At 36.0% G+C, this 23622-nt stretch overlaps 3 long non-coding RNA genes across 5 annotated transcripts in view; all 3 read left to right on the top strand.

Annotated features, from left to right (window-relative positions):
• The window catches only part of LOC127953492 (uncharacterized), a 34746-nt gene that overhangs the window by 4258 nt on the left and 6866 nt on the right, over positions 1-23622 (top strand). The gene's annotated exons all lie outside the window — the stretch shown is intronic.
• Positions 295-22081, top strand: LOC127953457 (uncharacterized). Of its 2 annotated transcripts, none has more exons than XR_008153182.1 (5): positions 295-560; positions 17987-18074; positions 18478-18563; positions 19461-21391; positions 21910-22081. It is a non-coding gene; the product is annotated as an uncharacterized LOC127953457 (long non-coding RNA). The 2 variants fall into 2 exon arrangements; XR_008153181.1 differs by lacking the exon at positions 295-560 and adding an exon at positions 17392-17599.
• Positions 14985-16622, top strand: LOC127953459 (uncharacterized). The gene is made up of 3 exons (XR_008153185.1): positions 14985-16209; positions 16303-16396; positions 16478-16622. It is a non-coding gene; the product is annotated as an uncharacterized LOC127953459 (long non-coding RNA).

Below are 23622 nucleotides of genomic sequence, written 5' to 3'. Positions count from 1 at the left end.
TACCCTAGCGCAGACGCAAGCCAATCGAGTGCATGCAATACCAGAAAACTAATGTGATTGGCTGTCACTATGAGAAGAGACAGTAATTCTGATCCGATATCAGTGTCGTTTTTTGCAAAAAAAAAATTAAATCAATGTAGAATTTTCTATACTTCTGTGTAGGGATGTCAATTTTCAATCATTTCCATGATCGATCGTTGTTTAAATTAATGAACAAATAATCGATTAATCGTTAACCTTATATATAATATAATATATATATATATAAAACTGTAAATATATATATTTTACAGTAAAGACCAAAAGTTTGGACACACCTTCTCATTCAAAGAGTTTTCTTTATTTTCATGACTATGAAAATTGTAGAGTCACACTGAAGGCATCAAGGGCTATTTGGCCAAGAAGGAGAGTGATGATGACCTGGCCTCCACAGTCACCGGACCTGAACCCAATCGAGATGGTTTAGGGGTGAGCTGGACCGCAGACAGAAGGACAAAGGGCCAACAAGTGCTAAGCATCTCTCGGGGAACTCCTTCAAGACTGTTGGAAGACCATTTCAGGTGACTATCTCTTGAAGCTCATCAAGAGAAAGCCAAGAGTGTGCAAAGCAGTAATCAAAGCAAAAGAAGAACCTACAATATGACATTTTCAGTTGTTTCACACTTTTTTTGTTATGTATATAATTCCATATATAATTCCACATGTGTTAATTCATAGTTGTGATGCCTTCAGTGTGAATCTACAATTTTCATAGTCATGAAAATAAAGAAAACTCTTTAAATGAGAAGGTGTGTCCAAACCTTTGGTCTCAAACTGATATATATATATATATATATTAGGGGTGTAACGATACGCGTATTCGTATTGAACCGTTCGGTACGACGCTTTCGGTTCGGTACGCGGTACGCATTATGTATACCGAACGGTTCGTTGGAGTAATTAATTATATTTGGAAAAAAAAAAAAAGAGAGAGAGATAGAAATATAATGATATGCGTTCAACAAGGTAGCCCAATAACCCAAACAACGTAACAGGCAACGCCCCTGACACTCCCGAAGAAGAAAAAAACACCATCTTATATGTTTATGTTAGGCTACTCAGCAGGCGCTCGCTCACTAAGTACGCGCTGAAGGCTCGTTGCAAAATAGCCAATGCGTTTAACAGACTAGAAATTAGAAGATCCTCCAATAACCAACAGGTCTGGTGTTTGGGTGCACTTTGGATTCCCTTTAAGCTATAATGGTGATGGCAAGAGAGCGCTCGGGCAGAAGCGCTCGGGCTCGCTCATGAGGCGTCTGTCTTTGCTAAGCAACAATGACGTGCTCTCTCCATGAGACGCGGAAATTTCAGCGAAGGATAAATAGATTTCCTGCTCTAAAAATCGCTTGCAGTAGCTCTGCTACTAAATTTATTTCAAAATTGCAATCCATATACAACTATGATCAGCTGTTCCTTCATCTTGGCTGAGCTCTCAACCTTGTTACGGGAAAGGATGAAGCTGATTGGTTGGTTCTTGTCACATGACCCGCGGTGCGCTTGCGGCATTCTGAAAAGTTGAGATGTTTTTACATTTTGCTGTATATCTAAAACGTATCGAACCGAACCGAACCGAACCGTGACATCAGTGTATCGTATCGAACCGAACCGTGAATTTTGTGAACCGTTACACCCCTAATATATATATATATATATATATATATATATATATATTAGACGGTTTCATCGGATGCACGCGCCTGGACCTAAGTTAACTTCCAGTCTGTGTTGTGTATATCGGTCTGGCTGCAGTGCCTTCTACAAACACAGTTAAAGGCAAGGTGATGAGTAAACTGAAGTTGGGCTCAGGTGGTTGTGCTGCGGGATATGTTTCCCATACATTTATTTATTTTTGGAGACTCGCCACAATTTTAAAACTGATCGATTTTCAAAAAGGCTTCGTTAAATAAACATGAGTAACGTTATGTACTGCACGTTTAATAATTCCTAACATTTATATGTTTAAATATCAAAAAGAGGCACAGGTGTTTTTATATCGCTGTATTTCTGAAGGAAGACTTGCATGTTATATGCCTGATAAAGCAGCGTGTGAGCGTAGCTCTGCTTTGTTTACAGCTGTTACTGGGGAAACCTCAACTTTATGTCTATGCTTTAAAACATCTCCTGCTGGCAAAGAATGAATTTGCATTTTCATCAAGTCCGCCTGATCCACGCAGCAAACATTTTTTGTTTGTTATCAAAAAATATCTACTCTAGAGGGACTTGGCTGTTGTTATTGATTCTATTTGGAAGACTACCGGTTAGGTTAGGTCCACAAAAGCGCGCATGCGCAGTAACGTTTGTTTATGTTGTTGCCGTTGAAACCGTCTATATATATATATATATGTGTGTGTGTGTGTGTGTGTGTGTGTGTGTATAATGTATGTGTGTGTAAAATACATTTCTTTTAAATTCATAGCACAGTAATGAAGGCAGCAACATGTGGTAGATGGGACAGAACAAGAATCTTTCATTGTGCTAATGTATTATAATACGAAAGGGAATGGCTCCTATACAGCGTGCATCGCGTAAACACAACCAGTGCAGAATGATGCACTTGAAGCAACACAGAGTCACAGCGTGTAGCATTACTCACAGAAATGTTCAAAACACCAAAGGAAGAGATATTGTTGTGTAAAATATGTGTGCAATATTTTGAGCCTTTTCTTTTAACAGTTTTAAATATCAGTTATTGTGCGCTCTTGAAGAGAGTTTCATTGTTTTGACTGTAGTAACTAGGGCTGGGATGATACGCTAATCTGCCAATTCAATACTATCCCGATACTTGTGTGCCGATTCAATATATATTTATAATTTTATATATATATATATATATATATATATATATATATATATATATATATAATTTAGCATTGTGATTATAGTTATATAACTATTGCAATTCGTGACTTATCCAAATTGTCTGTAAAATGATGTTTGTTTCTGTAGATTTGAGGGAAAGATTAAAAACAAGGAGGTCTGGGAACGACTGAAGGGATCTGACAGCAGTGAGGGAAGGAAGTTATCACCAGAATGTAAGTTCTTTGAGAATGTGTGCATTATTACAAGTTGAGTTTTCATTTAAATGTGGCAATGTACACAGTGAGTCAAAAGTTTTAAATATATTTTAAAAGTTTAATTTATTTCTATAATGCACAGCTATATTTTCAGCATTAATTACTCCAGTCTTCAGTGTCACATGATCTTCAGAAATCATTCGAATATGATCATTTACTGCTCAATACATTTTTCTGATTATTATCAGTGTTGAAAACAGTTGTGCTGCCCAAACATTTTGTCTACACTACAGTTATATTTATTTATTATTTATTTTATTTATTTATTTTATTTGGGGGGGGGGGGGTGGCTAATAGCAAGAATGCATAAAATTGAAAACCAGTGGTAGAGAAGACTTTTGTAATTTTACAAAAGATTACCTTTTTTTCAATGTTTTGAACTTTGTGTTTCATAAAGTAATCATGAAGAAAAAATTCAACTTTCCAGAAATGCTAAGTTTTCTTCCCCATCATTTCTAATATGCGGTGCGTTTCCCTAAAACCAACTTTGGTCACAAGTTCCTTCTTTACCAATAGAGTTCAGTGGAACTAATGACCGTAGTAAGCTAACTGCAGATGTGATTTACATCATGTATGTCATGAGCAGATGTACACTTTGATCATAGCGCCAATAATGCGATTAGGTGCATGTAAATGCACTGATTTGTGATAATCAGCAATGTTTCCTGATCAGCAAATCAGTATATGAAAAAGATCATGTGACACTGAAGACTGGAGTAAAGTTACTGAAAAATTCAGCTTTGCCTCATAATTATTTCAATAAATTTAAGTATATTCAAAAAAAGAGTATGAAAACTGTTATTTCTTTCTTTCTGTTTTCTTTTTTTTTTTTAATCAAATTAATCTAGCCTTGGTGAGTAGAAGAGACTTCTCTTGAAAACCATAAAGAAAAGATTCCAGGATGAAGAGGAGGAGGAAGAACACGTTTAACAATTTTCTATAAGCTTGCCATTAGTTATAATAAAAACAATGAACATGACTACAATAATATGCTAAATGTTATTAAAAGATTCCAGTTTGCAAGAAGTCTGAGTGTCTGTCTCTACACTAGAGGAACTCTTTTCTGAAGAAGATCAGGTGCTGAGAAGAAGCCTTGTTCTACAGCACAACACTGCATCAAGCCTCATGTCCTTCCCTCAGAAGAGCCTGTCTTCTGCTGCTGGGGTAAGAAACACCATCTTCCTCTTCTCTATCGGCTGTCCAGCACCTAACTCTGCCTCCTCAGCACTGTCTGAAAGAGTCTTCTCCACAGTCAGTAATCACAGATCACAGATTCTTCTGAGAAAAATTAGTTTTTTCGGGTGGGACAAATAATACAGGAGAGATGCTAGAAATCTCTATATTGTTCATTTTTCATATCTTTACGCTTTATGAATGTTTTTCTTCTGAGAAGCTCAAAAATTATGGTTCTTTGGTAATTGTTATATTGTTTAGTTTTATCCTCTGATAGTGAGCACAGAGCCCTGATCATGACATGCAAGAAAAAGAAAGAAATCATGTCCATGATTTACTAATTCATTCCCTCTATGTACTAAAACGTGCACGATTACTTTTACATTTCATTGATTTGCTAAATCGTATGCACAATTTACTAATTCGTTCTCTTGATGTATAAATAGTGTACACGTTTTAGCAAATCGAGGGAATGAAATAGAAAATCGTGCGCATGAATTAGCCTAAATTTTTTCCTGCATGTCGTGTAATTAAAGCACATCACCACCAGACATTTATACCAGGAGCCTCATATACGACGCTCACAGTTTTACTTTGTGCAGTATCTCGGTGCAGTATCTGCTGAATTGTTTCATATCTATTTATCATGTATTTTTTGTTGCACTAAATTATGTTGTATCAATAAGTTTACTGATAATTATTTTTAATTTTCACTAATAACGTCATTAACCATCTCCCCATCTTTAAGACAAACATTTTCTATTGTTTATATTGTGTAATCTATGAATTGATGTGTTTAGTTTTCTGTGCTCATAACTTAGTAACATTTTGCATGGTTAAAGAACAGGTGCGATGTTCAAAATGTTTTTATACAAAGTAGTGCTGAATAAATATTGATTTGTGAATGAATGCAGTGTGTTTTTGTCCATTTTATATTAGAATGTAATGTTTTTGTATTTGTTTGCATTGCATGTATGTAATTAATGTATTAACTATGAATCCCCTATAATTAGATTACAATTAGATTTCATAAGGTTTATTTTTTGCACCAGAGATGGATTGAGTTTATTAGTTCTTTATGTATTTCAAGGTAATGGTGAGGTGAAAATATGAATTACCAATATGATCCTGTAATGTCACGTCCTCATAACGTGCCAGTTTGGTCGGTAGGACGTACTCATCACGTTCCAGCGACGTTCAACTATAGCGTCGCCACGACGGATATGGGAATCACAAAGTTACGTCACTGGAACGTTATATGGTACGTCGCTGCGACCAATATGGTACTTTATAGTAACGTTCTCATAACGTGCCAGTTCGGTCGCTGGGACGTACTCCTCACGTTCCAGCGACGTTCCACTATAACGTCGCCACGACGGATATGGGAATCACAAAGTTACGTCGCTGGAACGTTATTTGGGACGTCGCTGCAACGAATATGGTCTGGTCCAGTTACGTCGTCACAACGTAACTGTGTTAGCTGGGTGCTGACTGAGCATTGAGCCGAATCTTACCTACGACTCAAAAGAAGGGTCCATACGCTTCAGCTTGGTAGATCCAGTGTTCATAATTCGCTAGCCCAAGAGTAAGCCATGTAAAGATGAGGTGAGAGCAGCGGTTCCCTGCATCTGCAACCATAGAATCCCATTAGAGTATGAACTTTTCAGGAATAACGCAAACGAAAGACTGAATAAACAAATATTAAAGCATAGGATTAAAACAGCGAATCTCAAGTGTGCTAGACGGAGCTTTTTTTTTTTTTTTTTTTTTTTTTATTAAGAAATGCGAAAAATCTTTATCAGTATAAAGACTGTAGCGTTTATGATTAACCTTAAAGTGCCTCATTACGAAGAAGTTATTCAGAAAATTGCATGCACTATGATCAACATCTTAATTATGCTGTGCAAGTCTGCTAGATAAACAAGCACGAAACGCCCGGTGCTTTATTGAACGTGTAAGTATAAATCCTTGCAGAGAATAAATTAATGCCCAGGCGCCGCAAGTGCATAGAACGAAATGATACTTATAATGCTGTAGAACTTGTGAAGTGATGGAGGCGAGATGCCGAAGAGACCGGCAGCCTTAATTCTGTCTGCTGGTCCGGAGAGACTTCATTCGTGCAGGTTCACTTGAGCGTACAGATGAATATTTGTTGATTGAGACCAAAGTCTTTTCAGGTGTTGAGACCCAAGCAGCACTGACGCGACATCTCGGAAAGCACCAGCGTTGCCAAGACCGTTTTTTTTTTTTTTTTTTTTTTTTTGTGGGATGCCTTTTCTGTCCTGGGTTTGAGGTGACCCCAATAGTGTTATATATAGCCCCTATAATGTGAATTCTACCGATAAATCCCTTTTGAACGCGATTGGGCTATTTTTTTTTTTTTTTTTTAATAGTAGTAACTGGCGGTTTTGAGAACCTGGCAACCCTGGCCTGGAAGCACACGGAACTCCGCCAATGTTCACATCCTCTGCCGAGAAAAGCTTGTAAATCATCCAACACAAACGACTGCAGATGATCGCCGCCACACGGAGCTAAGCCAACGATCTCGTGTGCATCTTAGAGGAACGTCAAACTCTAGATAGTTTGCGGGGCACGAACTTAATTACAGCAAGGAGATGAATAAACACAACAGCTTGAGCAAGTACAATCCCGTCGGAATCTGTGGTTGTTGTCGCGTTGGCATCTGCGAACTCAAACATGTGTAAGTACGATCTTTTATACAGGAGTATAAAGACGTGATTGGATAATGATGAAGGTAATTAATGACGAAGTGATTGAGTCTTCCTGGCAGAACTTAGGCTAAAGCTTCCATTTCTTGGGTGGCCACAGGGGTGGCCAATGAGCTTTCAGGGGTGGCCCCGGCCAACAAAAATGTTATTGGCCCAATTACAACCAACCAAAATTAAAGGCAGCAGTAAAGAAAAAAGAATCCGTACAGGACGGATGGAAACTCTTTGAGCCTGTTCGACTTCTCAAAAAGTGTGGTAAGAATGGGACGCAAATAATTGCATTTTTATTATCTCAATGCTCTGATACTATACATGCTTTGTTGAATATATATATATATATATATCTTATCTTATTATCGATCATCTATTACCTTTATTAGAAACCCTAGAGAAAGCACAAAAGTTGCTTAAAAAGTATGTGGATTCTGATCTCCATACATCTGAAATAACATCTGATGAAGAGGGCCAGGACAAAATAACCAAAAGGAAGAAGAGGTTAACCTAATGATAAATACTAAATCTGTGTATAAGTGTTGTCCTACTGAGAAGTAATATAAATGTTAAGAGTTGTTATGAACTTCACAGGCCCAATTCATGCTTCATGGATTTTATGGATAATGAATCTGACCAGGATGATGTGGCACCAAAAAAAATGTGTCTAGCACCTGTCCCCTTAATTGATTTTCCAGGTAATCATTAAAATGTTAAATCATTGAACTGTTTTTTATTAATTATTAATTTAATTAATAAGTTATTTTAATTATTATTCATTTTAATAATTGTGTTTAATAAGAGTTTAATAATGTTTAATAATAGTAGCAATAATAGCACTATTCAGTCTCTCTATCTTCGAATTCTGATATATATATATTTTTTTTTAGACATGAATGTTGCTGCAAATCAGGCCCCAAGACAGACCAATTCTGACTGCCATGGTAAAAATGCACTTAAATATATATGGAGCACGCTCTAAATCACTTCATCATAAATAACCTGCACAAGAAACTTTATTATTATTATTATTATTGGCCTACTCAATCGTGTTAAAAAATCGCGATTACAATACTGACCAAAATAATCGTTATTATTATTTTTGCCATAATCAATGAAAGAGCATGTCAAAACCTTATTCATGAATCTTTGCTTTATTAGTAAGCTTACTTATAATTGCTTTAGTGTAAAGCACTTCGAATTACCATTGTGTAAGAATTTATGTGCTATATAAATAAACTTGCCTTGCCTTGCCTTTAGTACCCTTATTAATGATGAATGAAATTTACTCTCACCTCACTTACCTTACAATTACTCGAACAAGCTTCATGCAACACTCTACCCTGCCTGTCTAAAGAAACCCAGAACAATCAAAATTAATGTTACATGTCAACAAGTGTTGAAGCAACAATGCAAGATCAGTTTTTGTAAATGACTATAAATTTTTTTAGAAATCTACATATTTAACATTACATATGATATCACATATACATTATCAAGCTGATAATTGTTAAATATGGTCTGAAAATCTACAAAGAGGTTTGGAAATTTGACTCTTAAAAATTATAGAATTTTGAAATGGAAAATGTGTAGGTACCCTGCTCATAATTTCACTGATTCATATTTATCACAGAAAGTCACATGAATTTTGACTCCATTCCAGCTGTCTCAAGTCACATTTCACTTGGTATGTGTTTCAATATTGTTATGAAAAAAATATCTTGCCTCTTTTACAGTTTTTCACAGTAAGCTGAATTATACCACTTTCAGTGGTTTTCATTATAAAAATAAAATGTGGTACAATTTATATAAAATGTCAATCTTAGTCTCGCAGTTTTTCAAATTAGCTATCTGCACAGGCTACGGAGCACACCAGGACAAACACCATGGAGCACACCAGGATACATCCTATGGAGCACAGCAGGGAGCACACCAGGATACACACTACGGAGCACACCAGGACGTTCGTTACGGAGCACAGCAGGGAGCATACCAGGATACACACCACGGAGCACACCAGGACGTTCGTTACGGAGCTCACCAGGGAGCATACCAGATCGCACACCAGGACACTCACCACGGAGTAAACCAGGACGTTCGTTACGGAACACATCAGGGAACACTGAATGAATTGGTCAATGGTAATGAACACACCTTTTTTAAAATGCCCTTTTTAACGGTCCATGAGTTTTTGCTTAAAAAAATTTAAATAGATCATCTAGACTACACCTTTTTAAATTTCATGGCCAATTTTCATTTGAAAGGCAAAATATTTTTAGGTGGGACTGAAACAGGATAAAAAGTAAGTGTAAAATCTCGATGTCCATCGTAACTTTTCCTGCTCCCATTAACTGTGTTGTTACAACTGTGTTGTTAACTAAATGTTACTTGTTTAATTTTTTTTTTTTTTTTTAAGAGAGATACATAAACCACACTTCCAGTCCAGCAGACTCAGGCCTCTTTTCGGGAGGTATGTTTTTCAGAGTGCTAAGCTGTTAAAGATGAAATGATTTACAGATGAATTTCAAGTATATGGAAAAACTGTTGTGGTGTTTTCTTTAGAAAATCCATGTAGAGCGCACCAAGTACAACAAGGACCAGAGAATGAGCCTATCAATGGTAATAATCAAAAACATAAATTATTTATTCATGTTTTAATTTAAACAGTAAACCACTTAATTATTCTTAAAGGCTTTAATTTAATTAATGAGTTTAAAGGCTTTTTGAGTTCCCGTCTCTTTAAATATGCATTCATTTATTTACTTTCTTTTCAGAGTTGTCTCCTTTTAAGCGGAGCATTCTGAAGGCTTTAATAGAAATCAAAACGGAGCTTAAAGAACAGAGGTCAATGTTGCAAAAACTACAGGGAGCATCTGTACCCATAACAGATGACTTAGAATGCAGCACGTCACTACCATTGCAGTCATTGGAAAATGTTGATGCTCTTGAGAGGTTGTTGGAAGATGAGGCTGAAAAAAACAGATTAGTATGTCTTGTAATGTTATTACAAATAATTTTCACTTGCCTTAAGCCCGGGACACACTAGATGATTTAAAAATCTTGTGGCCAGATTTAGGTTTCCCTTATGACACCAAATAGCACCAACCAGCATCTAAGAATAGCATTCTGTTATGCAATTTTTTTCTGAGTTACTCTATAGATTTTTTCAGTTACAACCAGTCAGGCCATTCTCTTGTGACTTCTAACACCTATAGGCCCCTTAAAAGTTTGTAAACATTGCAACGATTCCGGGTGGGCGGGGCTTAGCTGGAGGCAAAAAGAGGCGTGGGTGCAATGTTGATAAGCGTAAGCTAGCACTTTTTGGGAGTGATTTATTAAACATGGATGCAGAAGAAGGTTCGGAACTGTCCGAATATGTACAGTCACTGACTCTGCGGGACCGTGATGGCTATTTTTGTAAATTAACTCTCGCGGATGGAAGCAGGCTAACTGATCTGTATGCCATACGGCCATATGAATTACTTTTGGGTGGTTTGGGGAATTTTGTCAAGGCTTATTTTCTAATGTAACCTATCGCTGGGCTAACTATGATTAGCAATGTGTATTATTTTGAAAGACCATTCAAAGGATAGCACACATCTATCACTGTATGTTTGTTTAACATTTAAACTAGCTAGTGCGCTGAAGGTTGGCGACTTTTCACCTATAAAACAGAAACTTGCTGATTTACTAGATAAAACCAACACACCAGTTCATATGCATAGATTATTTTACCTGATATGAAGCCTGCACTGCAAACACGAGTATTATTTATGATCATCTCCATCCAATCTGTATGCCGAATTGCATTCAACCTAGGGCTGCAACTAACGATTATTTTGATAATTGATTGTCGATTATTTTTATGATTAATATTTATTTACTAATATTTTAGTTTTGCCCATTTTTTCCAATTAAATTATTAACAAAGGGTTTTTATCATTCAACATAGACTTTTTAGAGATTTTAACCATTTTGCATTGTCATATCCTCATCAAAAATATACCTGGAGTTTTGTTTTATTATGTGTTAGTAATCCTTTGTCAAACTCTTCTGCAGTCCAAACACTGATCCATACTCTAGTAAATTTCACAAGGAGATTTCAAATAATGTTTTCACCATGGCAGTCCCTAGAGCTCCTAAAGTAGTTTAACATCCCGCACAAAGCTATTGGCTATTCGCTACTTCTACTGCTGTACTGGCTGAATACAACCCTGCGGTGGCTCACTACTGCCACACTTTGGTCACCGCAGATTTATATGCACAAAATGAGCTGCTTATGACAAATAAAATTTGGTTAGCAACTAATCGATGACTAAATTAGTTGACAACTATTTTAATAATTTATTTTAATCTATTAAATCAATTAGTTGTTTCAGATCTAATTCAACCACAATTGTCTTATTGATTTCTGTGAAGGAATGTCTGCCGGGATCTGGTAAAACTTTAGTTTTGTAACAGAGTGCTTTTCCTTCTATTCTGGCAGTCAAAAACACAACGAGAAGAAATTTTAAAGTCAAAACCTCAAACTTTTAGTGCCCCTGCTATGAGTTCTGCCTTAGGTTTTGCCTCCAGCTAGAGCGTTGACGTCACTGTGATGTATGCGATTAAGGGGTCTATAAGTGTTTTTGGCACCAATCTGAGTACATTCTAGATAGAGATGTATGTGAAAAACCCAGGAAATCAGCAGCAACTAGTCTGGTTTTATGCGAATTTTGTAGGGCATTTATATGAATACTGACCTCTATTTTATTAGATTCGCCAGCTATCGCTTCTGGGTGGTCATAAATTGGAGGACACTGTCCGGAGAATGCTGAGCCACATGCTTACAAACAGACTAGCGTCATTAATTGGGCTGGACGTGGACAGAAGAGCAGCTTTGAAACCTCTAATCTTCAAAAAATAATGTTCCGTAAGTAACAGATTAGCACCTGATTCATTAAAAGGGCTTTTCATACTATGTTTAAGAGTTTAAATTTTCAGTAGACCTGGGATCTCCAAACCTTCTCCTGGTGAACTTTTTGAGAGAATTTTGTCTTGTGCTCTTCAAGTACAATTTATTTTATTTATGACCACCACATTTTTTCAGCAAATTTGGCTCTTAATATTAACTTTTGAGAATCGTAACGGTTTTTGAGGGGATCAGAGTGGAATTGCAAATGCATATACCATGTAAAATATGGTATGTATATGTAAGGAATAATTGACTTACAGTATATGTAAGGAATAGCCTAATTGAATTATTAGAATAATAATGCAAAAATAATGCTAGGTGTAATGGGCACGACACATTATTTTTTTTTTTTATAATTCAACGGTCCTGAGTCAGTTATTGCACTTATACTACGGTTACCACCCCTCAAGGCATCGATCTGATGATACATTTAGGGATTTGTCAGGTTTTTGTACTTAAATCGATATTGTGAGTAGGACTATTTCTTCCGCATTTCATCCAATGCCTCTTTTGCTGGTTCCAAAACTTAATTTTAAAGCTGGTAACAGAGGTTTTAGCCGTTGATTGCATTCTAATGCAGTTATTAGAAAGAGAGCGAGAGCGACAGAGAGAGAAGGAGAGAGAGCTTACCTCTGTGCGTCTCTAAACAATCTTCTGTTGCAGCGTCTCTAAACGGCGCCGTTAGTGAGAAATGCCATGTGTATCCTTTAAGTTGCTACACTATATATGCTAACTGATAAGTTTGTCAGTTTTATGCAAACTGCGTGACCGTTATTACTGTTAACTATGTTTAACTACGTTTGCCGTGCGTTTCCCAGAAAATAATTGCACGTTCCAGAATAATCGCCAACCAATCAGATTTAAGTATTCAACGTCCCCGAAGTATAAGCTTGCATTAACTGCACCAATAAACAAAAGGTACCAGGTTTTGAAAGAAAAATATCTAAATTATATAAGTGTGAAGAAAAGACATAAGACACAAAATTCTGCAACTATGTCCCCTGCATGTCATGTAAGTTTAATTTGGTTCCTTATTGTTTCAGGTGCATTGCGAAATTCACTGCAATGTAAAGACGTGACGGTGTTTTCGGAGACTGTCAAAAGATGGCTGCGTTATGCTCCAGACCAAGAGGGAGGATGTGGCAGACGATAATGAGTTCTTTGATTGTTTCACAAATCTTATAATCTGTTTTATTGTTCTGACTGTTTTGATTTGCTTAAGTAATTCGAGTTGTTTATTAGGGAATGGTAAGCTCTCAGCTTAGGAATCAATAATAACTAATCTGTATATAGACAAATGTATCTAAATTATTCTTAATATACTGATAAATGTGCATTATTGTTTGCACATTGTTGTTAAGAGATTGTTGCAAGTTGTTAAGAATTTGAGTTGTTAAGCCAAGTATAACTATATGTTTATTGAAATTATTTTAAAATATGATTTATGTAATGTTACAGAATATATGACATGTAAAAAATAACCTAAATTGCTGTTCAAGTAAAATTCAAGTGTATTGGAATCTGAGGTGGATGAGAACTCTTGGCTTTCTGTATTGAAAAGATTGTAGGTTAACATTTTAAAATCATTGAACGCCTGTAGGCTAAATAAACAGTTAAACGAGGTAGGCTACAAATATAATGATATAATATAATGATGTAATATAATGATATAACCAGTGATAAAGCTTAGTCATAAGCTTAGTCATATTAATTCATTGAAATATTATGACAACAGGATATTGTGGTCGTTAATATATTTTATTTTATGTCTATAGGTCAGTTTTGCTGTGTTCGCCAATGAAACCGAGATCATGCAGTACAGTATTCCACTCAAAGGTATGTATGTATAATTTTACTGCTAAATACTTTTTACTTATAAAAGCTGAACGTGTTTCAGTGGGTCAACAATTAAACGATTGTCACATCGCGGGATGTACGATGTTTAGTATAGCCTACTGATCATTATATTTATATTGATTGTTTTATTTGAACACACACACATGACAAAGTGTCTACCGGATGTGACACCTCCACACCTCCACAGCTAAAGTTTGTTGCAAATCATTGCAAATCACTTGAACTTTGTGTCATTTTGTCATAAATAAAATGCAGCAGCAGGGGATTTGTTGTATAATGCCATGCCGTGCCACATCTATACATTATCACCAATTATAATGGGTGCTATAGTATTTTTTCACGATGGTTCCGGTGTAGACACGGGGAGAGCCACGCAGATGCATGTGAATACTGGATTCTGTTCACTTCCACGTCTATATTTGTGCCTTAAATGAAACACTCACATGAAATTGTCAAAATGCATGCCTCTGCAAGTATCCTTGTAAATACTTGCTAATGGTTTAGGTAAAGGTAAACAAGTGAGAAAGAAAATGGATGTGTGCTGTCAATGTCTTTTCTTTTGATTTTAGGGAGGAACAGGAAACCAAATATTCTACTCAGCACATCCCTGAAAGGCTTCCATATGTAAAAATGATTCAAGATTTTCAAGATTTTCATTGTATTTATCCAAATAAGGTTTGTAAATGCAATTTATATATAAATAAATATATATATATATATATATATATATATAACCATTAATCTGAAAATTATGAAATTTATGTATGAAAATTACATGTACAAGAATACATGACACAGTCACTGGTCTTTTCACAAAATAGCATGTTAAATGTTAATTGAGTTAAAATATTTTTTTTATGCCACAAATATTGTCTAAACTTAAACTTAAATTGAACATGGGATGATACTTTGTAATACTTTGTACCAGATGAGATACTTTGTAATGGGCTAAAATGAGGGATTTTGAACTGTCCTATTTTTATTGCAGGTGTTCTGGGATCCCCAGTTAAAGATATCAAGACATCAGATGTGGGCCTGGACAGATGTACCTACAGTACACAACACTGATCTTTCTACTTTTGCTTGGATGATTGACTATTACTGTATAAAAGGCTCTGACGTTTCTGGGTGCCTGCCGCTTTAAGACTCTTCTTCGGTGATTACGGGGAGGAAGTGTGTACCCAGCAAACACAGAACGTTGTGAGGACGTCGCCAGTTAGTCGTCATTTGGTCAGCGCGACATTACTTTATGCTAACGTTGTGAGGACGTCGTGATAAAGTTCCATTTTTTGAAATCTTGGCTAACTTCCCAGAAACGTCGTGGGCACGTCCTCAAAAGACGTCGCTAGTTAGTCCCATTGGGGACGTTGTAGCGACGTGGTCAGCTGGTCTTCAGATAACTTTTAATATTATTGCACTAGATGTATTATTATTATTAAGATACTATTTGAACAGCATATTCTTTGGGAAATATACAAAAAAATTAATCAAGCATGTTAAAATAATTTTATATATATATATGCCATCAGTTTAAGAACAATAAAATAAAATAAACAATTTACTTAGCAAATGGTGATAATGTTTGTTAATGAAAGAGAGTACGGGACAAATGAACATTTAAACCTTAAACTAGCAGCGCACGTCACTTTCTGAGTGAAGTGCGCGACGTGCGCGTGCCCGTCATTTTGTAACGGTCAACTTCCAGCGGACAGACACGGAGGAAAGGTAAGTCCTATAAATCTACTTTTATTCATATATTTTAACTGATATAACGTTAAATGCCATCAAAGAGGAGTAGTGTTTTGTATTTTTGTAGGTTTTCTCTTTCAATTTAATAAATAAATACTCTGTTTGGTTAATTAGCTCAAAAGCAGTCTCAGAGGTGGTCTAAGGTAACGTTAACTGTTAAAATCGAATATAACCTTACCTGTTTTAAATTATTTGAAATTTAACACTATAAACTATACAGTATTCACTTTCTAATTATTCAATTTTTAACCGTAGTAACGTTAATTAGTTTGTTTGAATGCCTGCCGCTCGAGCTTGATGATGCTCATGCTAGCCATTCTGTGAACTTGAATATAAACCGCTGTATAAAGTTTAACGTTAATTAGACCGAGGCTGCCGAAATCATGTTCAGTGTAACGTTATGCGGGATTAATAATTTCCCCTTTTCTCCCTCAAGTGGCAGGCTTGTAAATTCTGTCATCTGTTCATTATTGGTGTTGATGGCATTTTTCACATGCATGCTTTTTAATGCTAGTTTAATTCTCAAATTGATCTGATACTTTCGGTTCACAAAAAGTAAACAATTTGTTAACTTTTTTTTAGGTCTTTACCATAGACTGTATAAAAACAGGTCCTTACTGCCACCAGTTGAGTCAATGATTCAGTGAGTTCCTTATAAGGAAATATATTTGTTAGCACCTAGTAATTTAAATGTATTATTTATTGCTTTAAAATGAACACATATATTTATCATCAGGGGAACAGACAGTCTGGGCAGCAGCAACAAGACAACTATTACAAGTAGAGATGGGTTTCAAGAACTGGTACTAATTTGGTTCCTGACTTGTTCGGTACTGAAAACATTTACATAAGCTACAGGATCAATAGTGCTGCTATCAGTATTCTTGTAACATTGATTCATTACCCTTTAGACACAACCACATATCCTCCAAATCATCTCTGCGTGGATGGCAGCAAGGATCCAGGATCAAGAGATCATTCTTCATGGAGACTGTTCCACAGGAAGCAGTTTCTCCTGGGTGAAAAACTAAACCTGGTTGTTTCAGCATCACTCAGGCAAGACTAAATACTTTTAAATTGATTTCAGTTGGTTATGTGTTTCAGGTCATCCTGACCATTCTGCTGTTCTGGATGTAAGGCCGTGCTGGAACTACATTTCTCGTTGTTGATAGATTTGTGCAGCGGTATCCAGACATATAACGCCCTATCACACGGGGCGTCAACGCTTCTCGTTTACTTTTAAATGGAGTGACGTCAAGCATGGTGAAATTAATTCTAGAAATTAATTCTAAATAGAAGTTGAAGACTTTTCAAGCGCCAATGCAGCCGTCCTCCAGTCAGAACATCTTATGCAAATACCCTAGCGCAGACGCAAGCCAATCAAGTGCATGCAATACCAGAAAACTAATGTGATTGGCTGTCACTGTGAGAAGAGACAGTAATTCCGATCCGATATCAGTGTCGTTTTTTGGATTTTTTTAAAATCAATATAGAATTTCTATACTTCTGTGTACGGGTTCCAATTTCCATGATCGATCGTAGTTTAAATTAACGATCAATTAATCGATTAATCGTTAACCTTAATGCTGCAAAATGAGTCTATTGCAGCAACACCCAGTCACCGGTATGACAGGATGTGCAAAAGTGTGTGTGTGTGTGTGTGTGTGCGCGTGTGTGTGTGTATGTATGTATGTATGTATATATATATATATATATATATATATATATATATATATATATATATATTTACACTACAGACCAAAAGTTTGGACACACCTTCTCATTCAAAGAGTTTTCTTTATTTTCATGACTATGAAAATTGTAGAGTCACACTGAAGGCATCAAGGGCTATTTGAGCAAGAAGGAGAGTGATGGGGTGCTGCGCCAGATGACCTGGCCTCCACAGTCACCGGACCTGAACCCAATCAAGATGGTTTAGGGGTGAGCTGGACCACAGACTGAAGGCAAAAGGGCCAACAAGTGCTAAGCATCTCTCGGGGAACTCCTTCAAGACTGTTGGAAGACCATTTCAGGTGACTACCTCTTGAAGCTCATCAAGAGAATGCCAAGAGTGTGCAAAGCAGTAATCAAAGCAAAAGGTGGCTACTTTGAAGAACCTAGAATATGACATATTTTCAGTTGTTTCACACTTTTTTGTTATGTATATAATTCCATATATAATTCCACATGTGTTAATTCATAGTTTTGATGCCTTCAGTGTGAATCTACAATTTTCATAGTCATGAAAATAAAGAAAACTCTTTGAATGAGAAGGTGTGTCCAAACTTTTGGTCTGTACTGTGTATATATATATATATATATGTATGTATGTATGTATGTATATGTTGGTGTGTATATGTGGGTGTGTATATAATGTATGTGTGTGTAAAATACATTTCTTTCTTCTTCATTCTTCACAGTAATGAAGGCAGCAACACGTGGCAGATGGGACAGAACAAGAAAGACTTAATAATCTTTCATTGTGCTAATGTATTATAATATGAAAAGGTATGGCTCCTATACAGTGTGCAGTGCTTAAACACAACCAGTGCGCAGATTAATACGCAACACAGAGTCACAGCGTGTAGCATTACTCATAGAAATGTTCAAAACACCAAGGGAAGAGATATTGATTTTGTGTATTATATGTGTGCAATTTTTTGAGCCTTTTCTTTTAACAGTTTTAAATCTCAGTTATTGTGTGTTCTTGAAGAGAGTTGTTTTGACTGTAGTAACTAGGGCTGGGATGATATGCTAATCTGCCAAATCAATACTATCCTGATACTTGTGTGCCTATTCAATATATATTTATAATTATATATATAATTGAGTATTGTGATTATAGTTATATAACTATTGCAATTCGTGACTTATCCAAATTGTCTATAAAATGATTTGTTTGTTTCTGTAGATTTGAGGGAAAGATTAAAAACAAGGAGGTCTGGGAACGACTGAAGGGAACTGACAGCAGTGAGGGAAGGAAGTAATCACCAGAATGTAAGTTCTTTGAGAATGTGTGCTTTGTTTATTACAAGTTGAGTTTTCATTTAAATGTAGCAATGTACACAGTTGGTCAAACGTTTTAAATATATTTTAAAAGTATAATTTATTTCTATAATGCACAGCTATATTTTCAGCATTATTTACTCCAGTCTTCAGTGTCACATGATCTTCAGAAATCATTCTAATATGATGATTTACTGCTCAATAAATTTTTCTGATTATTATCAGCGTTGAAAACAGTTGTGCTGCTCAAACTTTTTGTCTACACTACAGTTAAATTTTTTTGGGGGAGGGGGGGCCTAATAGCAAGAATGCATAAAATTGAATACCATTGGTAGAGAAGACTTTTGTAATTTTACAAAAGATTACCTTTTTTTTTTCAATGTTTTGAACTTTGTGTTTTATAAAATAATCATGGAGAAAAAATTTGACTTTCCAGAAATGCTAAGTTTTCTTCCCCATCATTTCTAATATGGGGTGCGTTTCCCTAAAACCAACTGTGGTCACAAGTTCCTTCGTTACCAATAGAGTTCAGTGGAACTAATGACCGTAGTAAGCTAACTGCAGATGCACACTTTGATCATAGAGCAATAATGTGATTAGGTGCATGTAAATGCACTGATTTGTGATAATCAGCAATGTTTATGAAAAAGCAGCAAATCAGTGAATACGAAAAAATCATGTGACACTGAAGACTGGAGTAAAGTTACTGAAAAATTCAGCTTTGCCTCATAATTATTTCAATAAATACGTTTAAGTTTATTCAAATTAATTAATTAATTTAGCCTTGGTGAGCAGAAGAGACTTCTCTTGAAAACCATAAAGAAAAGATTCCAGATTTTGACTGGTTGTGAACATGAGCAACATTAACAAGATGATCCTCCCTTTCAGCTCAGAGAAGGATGTTGACAGCAGGCCCAGGATGAAGAAGAGGAGGAAGAACACATTTAATAATTTTCTCATAAACTTTCCATGTGTTACAATAAAAACAATGAACATGACTACAGTAATATGCTAAATGTTATTAAAAGATTCCAGTTTGCAAGAAATTTGAGTGTCTGACTCTACACTAGAGGAACTCTTTTCTGAAGAAGATCAGGTGCTGAGAAGGAGCTTTGTTCTACAGCAAAACACTGCATCAAGCCTCCTGTCCTTCCCTCAGAAGAGCCTGTCTTCTGCTGCTGGGGTAAGAAACACCCTCTTCCTCTTCTCTATCAGCTGTCCAGCACCTAACTCTGCCTCCTCAGCACTGTCTGAAAGAGTCTTCTCCACAGTCAGTAATCACAGATCACAGATTCTTCTGAGAAAGTCGATATGCTCATTTTCTTAAAAAACTTTGTTTTTTCGGGTGGGACAAATAATACAGGAGAGATGCTAGAAATCTCTATATTGTTCATTTTTCATATCTTTACGCTTTCTTTTTTTCTGAGAAGCTCAAGAATTATGGTTCTTTGGTAATTGCTTTATTGTTTAGGTTAATCCTCTGATAGTGAGCACAGAGCCCTGATCATGACATGCAAGAAAAAAAAAGAAGTCATGTCCATGATTTACTAATTCGTTTTTTATACTATTTATACCAGGAGCCTCATATACGATGCTCACGAAAACAGTTTTACTTTGTGCAGTATCTCGGTGCAGTATCTGCTGAATTGTTTCATATCTATTTATCATGTATTTTTTGTTGCACTAAATTATGTACAGTTGTATCAATAAATGTACTGATAATTATATATAATTTTCACTGATGTCATTAACTATCCCCATCCTTAATAAGACAAACATTTTCTATTGTTTATATTGTGTAATCTATGAATTGATGTTCAGTTTTCTGTGCTCATGACTTAGTAACACTTTGCATGGTTAAAGAACATGTGCAATGTTCAAAAAGTTTTGACTTTAGTATTTGTAGAAAGTAGTGCTGAATAAATGTTGATTTGTGAATGAATGCAGTGTGTTTTTGTCTATTTTATATTAGAATGTAATGTTTTTGTATTTGTTTGCATTGCATGTATGTAATTAATGTATTTACTATGAATCCCCTATAATTAGATTACAATTAGATTTCATAAGGTTTATTTTTTGCACCAGAGATGGATTGAGTTTATTAGTTATTTATGTATTTCAAGGTAATGGTGAGGTGAAAATATGAATTACCAATATGATCCTGTAATGTCACGTCCTCATAACGTGACAGTTTGGTCGTTAGGACGTTCTCATAACGTTCCAGCGACGTTCCACTATAACGTCGCCACGACGGATATGGGAATCACAAAGTTACGTCACTGGAACGTTATATGGTACGTCGCTGCGACCAATATGGTACTTTATAGGAACGTCCTCATAACGTGCCAGTTTAGTCGCTGGGACGTACTCATCACGTGCCAGCGACGTTCCACTATAACGTCGCCACGACGAATATGGGAATCACAAAGTTACGTCACTGGTACGTTATATGGTACGTCGCTGCGACCAATATGGTACTTTATAGTAACGTCCTCATAACGTGACAGTTTGGTCGCTGGGACGTACTCATCACGTTCCAGCGACGTTCCACTATAACGTCGTCACGACGGATATGGGAATCACAAAGTTACGTCGCTGGAACGTTATTTGGGACGTCGCTGCAACGAATATGGTCTGGTCCAGTTACGTCGTCACGACGTAACTGTGTTAGCTGGGTAGTTAGTGTGGTTATAGTGAGTTCGGGAAAGTGTTCAAGTTCAGCAGCATAGTTCAGCCTACATACATGTGTTGTGTAGTTTTCTTTATCTGTTCTGAACGATCCAGCTTCCAATATTTATGTGTTGAGTTCATGACAAAAAGTAAGTGGTCACTTCATTGTGTTCGTGTTTCTACACTGTAGAATTACAATGCATTACCATGCCCAGCGTGATGAGTGAGATGTATAGCGATAGAACAATGTTTATGCTGTAAAATACTGTAGGAAATACTAATTTACCTGATGTGAGCTTTCTGATGTTTAAATTACGTTGTAACGTTTATAACATTGAATTAAGAAGAGTTAATATCGTGCTCAGGAGACCACTTGCAGACGCTGTTGTGCAGTAGCCTTTCTGGCCAGAGGATGTCGCCATTTCTCCTTCTGTAAATCCCTTTTTAATATAGTTTAGGTAAACTGGTCAGTGATCTAGGAGGTGAAGCTATTATGTGAAGGAAATAATATCCTCATTATGTAATAGTAGATTATGTTTAAAGGGACATAGCAATGCTTATTGATATCTTTATGTTTGATGAATCTGATTTGTATTATTTGGGTGGATTTATTATTTATGTTGCATAGTAATCAGTACCTAATGGTGATTTATTTGTTTCTTATCAGACTATAATGACAATGCAGGATATTGGAATGTTCTGATGAACACTGCTGGATCTCAATACAGTTAATTGAAGAAATTACATCTCCTCGTCTTCATTCCTGTGTCCTGATCGATACACCATCCTGTTTACTGGCTAAAACCCTTGACGAACTAGCCCTGCTAGAATACCTCACTAACAATTACCATGTTCTATGTAGGTATTATTATAGCAAAAGTGAGCACCCGTGAAAGTGTAATTTGTAAAGAATATTCACACATGCATTTGATTATATTATAAGTCACAGAGAAAATAATTTTTTAGTAGTCACCTAATTCTTCATTGAATGTGTAAAATCTCATCTGCAAATCACAAAATAAGAAACTATTTTGCTCACAGTTAGGCTACATTGCTGCAGAGAATGTAGGGCAAATCAAACATTATTATTTATTTTTTAAGATTGGATAAGATTAGATTCAACTTTATTGTCATTATGCAGAGGTACAAGTACAGAGCTAATGAAATGCAGGATCTAAAAAGTGCAAGAATATAGTGTTTTACAGTACAAGACAAGTACAGTACAGACCAAAAGTTTGGACACACCTTCTCATTCAAAGAGTTTTCTTTATTTTCATGACTATGAAAATTGTAGATTCACACTGAATATATGGTTGCTTGTTAGGAAAATCTGACAAGCAACTTCGTTTTCTTTACATCTATGGTGTACATTGATACTGATACATTGATTGAGACTGTCTGCTTACAGATATAGCCAAATCAGTGCAATCATAAGTGCTGTGGCGTAACATTCGTCAAAACATTCCGCTGAATCCGCCCCCTTATCCCCCTCATTGGAGTAATATCACGTTCAACGTGCAGGCGGCGCGCTCTAATCTACAGAAATGCACGTATTTCAATTTCTACAAACAATGCCTCCAACGAAGTGGATAATTTTATTTTATTAAGCTAAATATGTTACAGCTACCCTTAATGCTCTTGTCTTTCCCTTGTTGTCTTTTTGTCCTTTTCCTTCTCTCCAATCCTATTCAGCCTCACAGGTGATCGGAGATGAGGAAAGTGCGTTCTCTCTGCTTTGTTGCAGTTCCCTAATTTTTATTTATTTTTATCCTTTTTTTCCTAATCAGTTTATCCTTTTCTAATAAAGCGGTTTCAGTTTAATATGTTACAGGCTCATTTATTGTTAAAGGGTCATGAAACCCCCCTCTTTCAGCTCAAGTCTAGCTCACAATCTTTTTGAAAAATGCAACTGAAATGGGCGTGGTGGCTGTGAGAAGGGGGGAGGGGAGTGGGTGTGGTACGGCATGGGAAAGGAGAGGAGAGGGGAGGGGGGAAACTCTCATCGCCAGTAGCCCATGCATATCGACTGTCACTAAAAATAAGTGGTAAAACGTGAGGAAATACTAATTTAAAAAAAAAAAACTGGTAAAGTTAAAATCTAATTAAATACACTGACACTTTATTTTTGTCTTTTCAAGAGTTACTGAATGCCCTGCTACACATATCCTACAGTAATCGTAATTCTATTTAAAACATATTAATGTACATGAGTAATTACAGTCATTATAAAATATAAAGTTGTTTATATACACAGTATGAATGCATATATTTGAAAAAAAAAGAAAAAAAAATAACGCTTAAAAAAAACATTGCGTACATAGCATAGATCTACGCGCCCGCTGAACCCCAAATAAAGATGGACAGTGACATAGAAATTTGC

The sequence above is a fragment of the Carassius gibelio genome, chromosome B3, assembly GCF_023724105.1.
Source record: "Carassius gibelio isolate Cgi1373 ecotype wild population from Czech Republic chromosome B3, carGib1.2-hapl.c, whole genome shotgun sequence".
Taxonomy (NCBI): domain Eukaryota; kingdom Metazoa; phylum Chordata; class Actinopteri; order Cypriniformes; family Cyprinidae; genus Carassius; species Carassius gibelio.
The sequence above is the reverse complement of the archived record's forward strand: the minus strand, read 5'-3'. Positions and strand labels throughout refer to the sequence as shown.